At 42.6% G+C, this 11,059-nt stretch overlaps 1 protein-coding gene across 2 annotated transcripts in view; it reads right to left on the bottom strand.

Annotated features, from left to right (window-relative positions):
• The window catches only part of LOC115011853 (adenylate cyclase 9), a 35,541-nt gene that overhangs the window by 17,741 nt on the left and 6,741 nt on the right, over positions 1 to 11,059 (bottom strand). The gene's annotated exons all lie outside the window — the stretch shown is intronic.

Here is an 11,059-nt window from a genome sequence, read left to right as displayed (position 1 = left end):
GGTCAGGAAACTTCATGCTTGATGTCGCTTGTTTCTTTTTCAACTGAGTGAGTGTGTCCCACTATCCATCTCTCATGGATGTAGTCGCTGCACATCTGCTTGATTATCCGGGATACAGGTACGTCAGTTTGTCTCTTTTCATCTCTGATGACCCTGGGCTATTTGTATAGCAATATTAGTGGAAGCCTCTAAGCATTATGGGATTTTAAGTGTCCTGTCCTGTGCTATCAGCTGACAGGGAACAGTAGATAACCTTTCCCCTTGAGAGCCCAGTCGCATTATCTCCCTCTCCAAGCCCTTTTGTTCAGGATAGAGGAGAGCGACAAGAGAAAAGCACTTTGCACCAAATAACACCATCACCTCTACTCCTCCTTTTCCTCATAGCACGTCCACGTTCTTCTGGGACAATAGCCGTCCATGAACCCTTCTTTGCATGATGATGAGAGGAGCTCAGTTCAGAGGTTTGGTGTTCCATAACAAACATACCCAAAAGGTGGATACAACACATAAGTTGTGACTACAGTGGTCATTTCAGACACTGTCAATATAACCCTCCATCAGCCCTGAACAGAGATGAACAATTAGCTGGAATGCGAAGGACCAGGTACAAAAAGCCCGGCTGCTACACATACTTACACCGTCGTATATACAACAAAAAAAGACATAAAAAAAGAGGGAATGAAGGATGGAAGACCCAATTGTTATTCAAAGACAACTAGACTTACTGCCTAGCGGTTGTGGTAGTTTACATCCATGTCTGTCCAAAATGGCATCACTTAAGAATGTTATCCTCTTAGACAATTGTGAATTATGAAATGTGAATTCTTGAGTGATGGACAAAAACATGTTTTGTGAGGTCACAGTGACTTTATTCTTTAACCACCAAATTTTAATCAGTTCATCATTGAGTCAAAGCGCACATTTGTGCCAAATTTGAAGAAATTCCCTTCTGGCAGTCCTGAGTTATTACATTCAAGAGAATGAGACAGATGTGAGGTCATAGTGACCTTGACCTTTGACCCCCCCCCCCAAATTCCAATCAGTTCATATTTGAGTCCAAATGGATATTTGTGCCAAATTTGAAGAAATTCCTTCAAGGTGTTCTGAGATTTTAGATCAGAAGACACATCTTATTTGTATATATTCCTTTAATGACAGAGGTTTGTAGTTTATTATTTTTTTGCGCATTTACTGCAGTAAGAAGCATTAATTTAAATCCAGTGACAGATGAGACTTCAGTCTCCGTTTCAACAAACTTTAAAAAATGGTGCTAGCAAATCATCTGATGTCATGTCATGAGAAGAGATGAGGAGTTTTGTTTTGAAACAACATTTTTAACTGAGTCACGTAGGTTTTTAAAAAGCTGACTTTTCAGAATGAACCACATCCTTTTAAGTGACAGACTCATGAATGGGACGGACAGATGGCCTCCGGCCTCTGCTGTTGCCAGCATAAAAATAATCTAATTTTACCATTGGGATAAACAATAACAAAAAAGAGATACATTGTGCTTAAAGATCACCTGAATGCTACAGTAGCTATAAATATTTAACATTTTGGTCATTTATCTCAAAGTCACACCTTTGCTTTCAAATTGCATTTACAACCCAAGTGGGACTGAACAGCCAATGCTGCTGTCCCAGGGCAGGTTGCTAAAAGCAGTCGCACACTGAGGGCAACGGAGAGGGAAGGAGAGCTGGCAGATATGCTTGGATCAGCACACACCCACACACACACACACCCACCCACCCACCCACACACACACACACCCACCCACCCACCCACACCCACACACACACACACACACACACACACACCTTATAATTATGACCAGGGCCAGGTATCGGAGCAGGAGGGCAGTGGAGCAGATGGTGCAGAGAGACTAGCATGCTAGGCTGTGCAGCTCTCTGTGCCAGTTTTCACTACCAGCCAGCAGTCGCCACCTTCTCCCTCCACTGCGTCCCCTTCCTGGGATATACTGTACATCCTATCCCTGTGAGGAGGGACAGAGAGGGCGGGAGGAACAGAAGGAAACCTGTTCTGTGTGGCAGGCTATTGTGGAGGACTTCATTACTGTGGCATGGCTCGCAGAAAGATCAAACGTAGGCCTTGCAGAGAGTTTGGGAACAATTCAAGTAGAGAAAGACTGGGCTACGATAGAAGTGGAGGCTATAATAAATCTGTGACTTGTTTGGTAGAAGTAGTGGAATGAACTCTACTGTGTGCCGTCTGTGAAACACATCCAGTCAGAAACATGAAAGACATATGCATTTTTCATAAGGAATAGCCAAGGGACTCACACTGTCATCTCTGCTAGTAGAGGAGAAGCAGAGTTTGTGCGTGTCTCCCGAGCCGAGGACGACAGTTAACCTTCCTTTTCATTTTTTTTTTTATACAGCTATCCACTTCTGCTGAGCCCAGGTTATGTCTGAGGCATTAAAGGGCATGTAAGAAAATGAGCAGAATTATTCAGTGTTAAATTAGGGCAGTGTCTTTTCTCTCAGACAATGTCAAGCAGAGACGCCCGACTGTCTTCTGAATAATAAAGAAGGGATGTTTCACACTTGGCTCAATTTACTACAGACATAAACAAGCACTGATTCTTTGAATATAGATTGTAGGCCTATGGGTTTACAAAGCACATTGACCTTGTATCCAACAACACACTTTATCAATGCTCAGCATTATGTTTTATTAAAGTAAGCCTCTCTGAAGTAGATTAAAGCTGGAAGATAATGATACAACTTGGCAACCTGAAGAGCCTATATCATAATTCACATTGATGATGCAATATAGAAAACCCATAAATATAAGATGTATCAATATTAAAAATTGCAATAACCTTTCTTTACATTGGACACTAATATAAGGAGCACTTCTACTTTGCAATGATATGTAGCGCAGACTTCACTTAAATCCTTGAGCTGACATTTCATTAGCAATGTGCCTTCTTCAAGGCTTATAGTCACATTGATGCCAGTTTCCATATCAGTCATTTAAAAGTGCTCCAGCTTCTTTTTGCTGCCTTATGTTATGTATTCCCTCTGGTGCACATGAGCAGTGTTTGCCAAATCTAAGGGACCCCAAAAAGAAGTTGCAAGATGATTAAAAAAGCAGAAAAAACGTTTTTCATGAACAAACGTTTGATTGAACTGGTCAGAAAGGGTGGACATTAATTTAATGACGATGGCACGTATGATTGTTTTTGTTTTAGGGTGGCACAAGCCAAAAAGGTTCCTGCATGTAAGACAGAAAAGTCATTTGTTAAAAACCTGCTTTTTTAAGTGAGTAAGGCTATCACACTAAGTTGCTTTATTTTGTAAGAAGTCGAGTAACATTTTCAAGTAGCACCAAACACTGGTTTGTGACTAACAGTGTTATAGACTGAGTCCCGCCTACTATGTAAACTACTTCAAACTCACTGAAGCGCAGCTAAACCAATACTGTTTTTCAGACTCAAGAGACCCCAAATAACCTACAGTGAGCTCTCGGTACGAGTTATACAAGCCATAAAAAGAAACTGCAAGTCTTGCAATGCACCTGGGCTTTATCAGCACATTAGCTTTCCAGCTTTGGGACAAAAACACTTCTCTTAACTGTTTACTTTACTGCTTACACACAAACACACTGTCCCAGCTCAACAAGCCACACTGAGGTCTCTTATCCCATCGCAAGCAACAAACTCCGTCAATATCCTTCCCTACTTTATGTCCCTCGATGGTGTAAACAGGGGTGGCACGAAATCAAAAGTTCCATATTTGGCTTCTTTTTCTTTTTTCTTTTTTTTCTGCCTGCCCCATCGCGGCTCACTCAAAATGAGAATAGAAACCCTTGACATCTCTCCAAAGTCTTAAACTCTCGCTTGGCTGCGTCTGTCTCGTATATACTCTGCACTCATTTTGGACTCTGAGTCTTCCATCCTTCCATCCTTGACAGTCCCGGGCTGCTATGGTCTGCCGGCAGAATAATAGATAGGCCGACAGTTAACGTCCCTACAAAATCTGCAAGCCCCCCCTCCTCCACCCTTTGCTCAGTGGCCTGTATTTTCTCCCCGTTTTGTCAACCTCACTGTAACTCACTGTCTGTCTTTCTCTCACCGTCTCTTTCTCTCCCTCTCTCTGTCCAACCATCCTCCCTGTTCTGTGCAAATAATAGCCACGGCTGACATCATAACAAAAACTCAAACTCACTTTCCATCTCATCGCCCTCTCCCTTCGCCCATGCACGCTCATCTGAAAGCTAATTATTAAATACGTATGGTGTTCCTCTTCTCTTCTCTTTTTCAGACTGCAGCGAATGACCACATACTGTGACCAACTTCTAATTAGTTGAAACAAAAGAAAAAGAAAATCTTGCTTCAAACTGAAACTCGATTTAATCACATGCTGAATTATCTCAACCTGAGACGCTATTGACCCGCAGCTATGAGCATCGCTCCCTATCGATTAAACCGTGACCGAGTTTGTGGCAACACAAACAAACATCTCCCTCCCTCTCATGCTCCACCTCTCATTGTCTATAATACCAGACTTCGCTTACTCAACATTTTAACTAATGGCATTTTCATTGGAGGTAGATGAAGAGTATGTGATGGATATTCTGCTGAGCACTGCACTACTCCCTGAGAATGCTTGCCTCAGGACAACAGGATTAAATGAGGTTTCTAACAACAAGTTCAGCTTCCACCACAGAAACCTCTGAATCATATTCTGCCTGAGACAGAGATTAAACTTGTATGTATGCTGACGGTTGCTTGCACTGTTGACCTGCATTAAAAAGGGGGAATTGACAGATATTTGTTGATGAAGGTGTCATTTACAAAACAGTGGAGGCACTCTGACTCAACACTTACAGAACGAGACACTAACAAGATGGAGGGTAACAGAAACAAGACTAGGTGGAAACAGAGTATATGGCTGGACAGTGTATGGTCAATGTGCTTTCATTGTTACAGGGATAGTCAGTGGTGACTATAATGTAAGTTCCACGATATAAAATGTTCATCTGCAATTCATGGTCCCAGTGTACTGAAGTAGCATGTCACATGACATGGTGACATTATGTTTGAGTCAAATAATTGAGGAGTGTGTTAATTAAATAAATTGAACAATATAATCATGCTGTTTTCAACAATTTGGTGTTCTGGATTACTCATCTAAAGTGTTATTGTGTAAATGATGTTACTTGGTTAAACAGACCAGACCTAGGATACATCGCATGACAATTATGAACATGCCAACAGCCACAAATGTTGGTCTTACGGAAAACAGAGCAAGTTAACCTTCCTGCTTCAGCTACCACTAATACCACCATCTGACATTTTTACTGCTAATTTCCCCTCTGCTCCGATCATCAAGACCTGCCTGTCTGCTCTGAGTGCATCCACTCACTCGTTTATATGGCCGACCAACAGGGGACAGGGAGGCAGAAAGGAGAAGTGATACAAAAGGAGACAGATTGAAAGTGATAAAAGGATGGGGGGGATGACCTCTGCCGGGAATAAATCACATAGCGCACGCAACCACACACACACACACAACTTGGGGTTATAAAGTATGTAGATGGAGGAGCAGATGACACAGAAAGGAAGTGTCCCCCAATGAAACCAACAGAGGGAGCTGAGCCTGAGGCCGAGAGCTCAGTTCACACATGAGAGGAACCAGCCACACCTCCTACACACTAAAGCCGGGCTGATATTACCCTGTGGCAGATATATCAGTATTGATGTCAATCAATTAGTAATGTGAAATTCCAGTGGAGAAATGGCAGATAAGGCAAGATGTTTTTGAAGTTATTTGGAAAGAGTGTGACCAGAATGTAGAAACCACTCCGTACAATAGCTTGGCCAACCTTTTAAAAACACACCTATGGGATTCTTTACATTAGAAGAAACTAAACAGAATACTAGCGGATTATTTTATTTTTTTAACGCGATACGATATTGCCATCAGCCTCCAGTCAAGCTAGTCGGGCAAACATTATTCATTGTCAATTAATCTAGCAATTTGCTGGTCAAAAAAGCTGCATTTTATATGACAGCCAGTACTAAAGCCTGATGATGGTGAGAGAATAAAGCAAGACAAACCTCATGTGTAACACAACTGTCATTAAGTGAGCCAAAGAAAATGACTTAATACAAAAGTCTCTTGCTATTCTGAATAAAAAACAGAGAAACAGGAAGTGGGTGTGAGGAACAGAGGCTTCCTCTTTCTGAAAGCTTGAGACACTCCAACATGTATTTCACGGCCTTCACTGCTAATAACAAAATACCTAAGCATTTGCAGTGCAGTTACAGCAGACAGAAATATAGGCTACTAAAATAATTCATGGAGGAAAACCAAAATGTAACTGTACACAAACATGCACAGTCAATCCGTGCAGGCTGAGTGCAGTAGCAGGCTGGCTCCCCCGTCATCTTTCCTCATTCATATTTCACACGGCCATTTCTCTCACACATACACACACACACACACACACACACACACACCCGCTGTGCACACTAACGAGTCGCTACAGCCCACAAACACGGACAGGGTGCGGCTGCATGTGTGGGTGTTAGCATTTAGTGTACTTGAACGCAAAGTGTAGAAAGTGATTATGTGTACGTGTGTGTGTGTGTGTGTGTGTGTGTGTTTGTGTGTGTGTGTGTGTGTGTGCGTGTGTGTGTAGGAGGGGGTTATTGTTTGTGTCACCTTAAGCCTAAACTCCATCTTTCAATAGCAGTAAAAGCTAGGGTGTGTGTCTGTTAGGAGTGCTGGCATTTTCTGTACCCTTGATCACAAAAGGAGAAAAGCTTAGGATGAATCCATGATAGCAATTTATCACCTGAGCATCTGCACGGCCGCTCGGAGAGCAAGCTCAGACCCGTGCGCAGCTCAACTCACACTGAGCATCAAAAATACAGTGAGATAGCAAAATCAAGAGAAAGACACGCAGAGAGGTCTTCACATACATTTATTGTTCAAAGTTTACAGCTCTTTGAGAGTCACAATGTGAGCAGTTTGTATCTGTGTAGGTGTGCTTTAGAGTTGGTACAGAGGGGTTGCACATGTTCAGCTTATTCTCAAAAGCAGGCCTTAGCTTGGCTTAGAAAGCTTCAGCTGAATAAAGTCAATTTGGAGCCTTTCAGTCAGAGCAGCAGACCTCCCATCTAAGAGCCTCCAGTTACCAGCTGACCCACGCCCCTTTCAATAGCTTGTTGCCATGGCAATTAGCCTTGGCGGGCCCAGGGTACAGAGCTGGTGTAAGTGTGTGTGTGTGTGTTGCTGCCGTCCCTTCCCATCAGTGTGACTGTTAGCCAGGTGGAGCCACACCATAGCTCTAAACAAGATGAACCTTAAGGAGCAACTCTATCCATCTTTCTGTCTCACTCGGTGTATTGTTTATTTTCTCTCTGTATCCCACCTTTCTTGCAAACCCTTTCCTCTTGTCTGCTTTCTATTTGGGTTTTTCTTTTTTTGGGGGGGGTGTGGGGGGGGGGTTCTCAGTCAGCAGGAGGGGATGAAATATTAGCATGAAGATATACGAGAAGATCTTCTCAACACATTTGCATATGTGAAAACTACTACGATGTATGATAACAGATTGGTTTGCTGTATGCAATGAAGGGGAGAGCAGCAAGAACAGTCCTTTTTATGACTGCGTTGAAGCCACATTAAAGCATATTAAGATGGATACTGTAAATGAGATTTATTTTGTCCCCTAAGGTAATGAAAAGAGTCTAATTCTACTGGTAATGACATATGTATGCCTCTTCTATTCAGGAGCCTGATAAATATCGTAAATGCAAATAGTACAAGGAAAAATGACATACTAACTATACACTTTGTATTTTGACGATAAAAAACTAGGACGTTATGTATCCTGCATAGCAACACTCGCTCCATACTCCACTACTCATAACCTGTGAGTTATGAGCCAATTATACAAGAAAGTAAATATCTGCCACATGACCACCTCTACACAACAGACCAATGCATGGCTTCAATGCATCTGCCCCCCACCAGTTTAATGGTAGCTAATCGAGCAGCTAAAATGTGGAGTCAAAGCAGATTACTCTCCCATTTCATCATACCACGTGCCCCAGAGGAATGAATGGAGGTTATTTGTGTTAAAATAGTTTTAGGCTGTGGGTAGGTCTCTATTTTTCTTTTGCTCATTAAATTTGTTGATACAATGATATAACAGCTTGTATCAAGACATTTGATAAGTACGTTATACTGTAAGCATTTTAGTAAGTACTGGGAAGCAAAACCCAATAGGTAATCAATTTACAATGCTATAAAACAGAGAAAAGTAGCAAATCCTCACAAGAGAGAAGCTGAAACCACACAATGTTTGGTGTTTTCTTTGCTTGATAAATGACTAAGAACTAGATAACTATCAAACAAGTAAGCAATTATTGTTCTGTTTACATGCTACATGTGTTTGTGTTACAGGCTCATCCTTGTCAGCCGCTCACGTGTCAGTGGTGGCGCTGTTATCAGGCTCTCTCATCCACCCCGCCCCGGGTCGTCTCTGTCGGAGCAGATAGAGGCAGGACACACTACCATTGAGCCAATAGGATAGCTGTCCCCTTATAAAGGGGACTGAGAGGTCTGCTGACACTTGTCAGATTAGGTGGAGCACAACACATAGATGTTAAGAGGGAAATCTCCAACAGCATCAGTTCAATAGAAAGCTCACAGGGACACACAGGTAAGACTATTTGCAGAAGAAATATGCTTTCTGCTCTTGATTCAAAAACTGCTGGGTCGAAGCAGCGAAGCAATACCCTTGCTGCAGTGAACAAGTACAGGTAGTCCAATCCTAACAGTGTGACACAGCAGATAACCTAAATGACTGCAGCTATAAAATCCAGCTAATCACCACATCGTAGCCCTTCAATAACCCTGCCATGATGGCCCCATGGTCACAGACGACAAGGGATCCTGAAGCCCCGGAGACTTGCTCCATATGATAAGGCCAAAGATGATGAATGATGAGATGGCGTTGCTGCAGGCTACAATGCCATCCTGTACCATAATACTCAGTGCAGGGCGATACTGAACAATGCAGTGTGATGTATCATGCCATTATGCTCTCGACAGAGCTGTAATTTACCATGCAGAGCCAAGGTGTTCTAGGTAGTGTTCGCTCACTGCAATATAATATAGCAGCTTGCGGTCCCCCTGGCAGCGTGTGCCCCTGGCAGCCTCTGAAGAGCCACGTTCCCCTCTCAGACTTCCGAAGAAAGGGCAGCTACAGAACGCAGTATGCTGTGCGATAGTAATCCCGGGATCTATTTACCAATGATTTTATAAATTATCCCAACAGCTGCCTTCACAGTATAACCATACTCTAGCTCTATGTCTGGCCCCTTCTTACCCCCTCCTTGTAATAAGCCACTGCACTTCATATCGACCCCCTCTGTCATTCTACAGTAGGGCTGAATGCTGCGTGTGCATACTGATTTGGACTCAAGATTGTAGACGAAAATTATGGCAGGTATTTGATTTCTTGTGTGTGTGTGTATATATATATATATATATATATATATATATATATCACACAATAGACAAACACACACAGCACTTAGCCAGAGGCTTATATGTGTACAGCCTCCCCTTCTCTGCTTGGGGTTCACACTAGAGCTCAATGCTCAGGTTCAGTTACATGGAGGCTTAATGTAATGGTGGTTAGGCAATGTTAAGTTAAGGGCAGTTCATCAACTTTCCCTGTCTAGTTCTGTCTCTCCATCCATGCCTCTTTTAACTGTAACCTTAAAATCAGCCTCATTTATAATTTTTCAAGGTCACAGAGAGCATTCATTATCATAAGTAGCCAACTCTTCACTGAGCCGCAGGCAAATACTGTCCACTTAGATGACTGACAGTACATCTCTATGGAATGGCATCCACAGAGTAAAGGAAGGGATGTGTGAAGGTGCATGAGAGTCTCCCAAAAGCACGAATGGCTCTCCCGATAACTAATACCTGCTGCAGGGCATGAAGTAATAGGGCCAGAGTGAAGTGACACAGAACATTCATCACAAGGACCGTGTGCAGCTCATTTCTGCTCTGTGCTAAAAATCAATTATGATGTAGCTCATCAATTATCGTTCTGAAGACCTAAATGGGCACATGGAATCGGGACAAATTAATATCGTGGACCAGAATACAAATATTCTTAGTTTTAAAATCGGCATAACCCCTGGCCTTGGTTGATTCACTTTGCTATCCACATGACATAAACACATCTCTTGTTGCCTCATCATGAATAAACAGAGCCAAGACAGCCTCACTTTAGGCAATCAATATAATTTGTTGTGAAATAAACGGCGGGCTGGCAGGCGGCTGGTGGGTTGGGGTCAGGGATAACACGAGGTCAGTGTGGGAAGTTATGATGATGGAGAATTCCTAACATTAATCACTTTAGCCAAGGAGATTACTCAGTCTTGCTTAATTAGAAATCTCCCGCAGGGCAAATGGAGGAGAGAGCAGGTCGGGAAGGGATATACAGTACGCAGCTGTCTGGCACAACTTCTCTCCGTTAGGTTAGAAAAGGTCGTGCTCACAATTTCAAATGGAATCTGAGAACATGTCTTACCTTGAGGCAGCGAGTTAGTGAGATAGTATATAATGAGTGGAAAGGGGCTGTCTAATTATACCAAAGAGCTGTCAGAAGTGGAAATTAATGAAAATGTTCTTTAGATCATCAAAGTGGAGCAAAAAGCGATCATTTGGGTTATTTCTCATTCAAACGGAGTTGCAGCAACAGCCTGGAATATTCCCAACAAGAGAGAGGAGGGAAGATGCATACAAAACTCTCAAAGAGACTCCTGAGTGAAATATCTGCCTTTTTAGCTGCTAAATGCTCCACTGTGTTCAACAGCTAATCGCTCACGGTGTCTGTCGGCTGTTTGGTGCTGAGCAGGTAGTGTACGATGGGCTTTTAGAGCTTTGTCTACTGAAAACAGCTGCTTTCTGCGGCCAAAAACGACGCCGTGAGAGTGAATCAAAACAGTAATGTTGAGGCCGAAAAGATTATAACTGAGATGAAACTCACTATAAAGCTCCAT

Source organism: Cottoperca gobio, chromosome 8, assembly GCF_900634415.1.
Source record: "Cottoperca gobio chromosome 8, fCotGob3.1, whole genome shotgun sequence".
Lineage (NCBI taxonomy): Eukaryota > Metazoa > Chordata > Actinopteri > Perciformes > Bovichtidae > Cottoperca > Cottoperca gobio.
The sequence above is the reverse complement of the archived record's forward strand: the minus strand, read 5'-3'. Positions and strand labels throughout refer to the sequence as shown.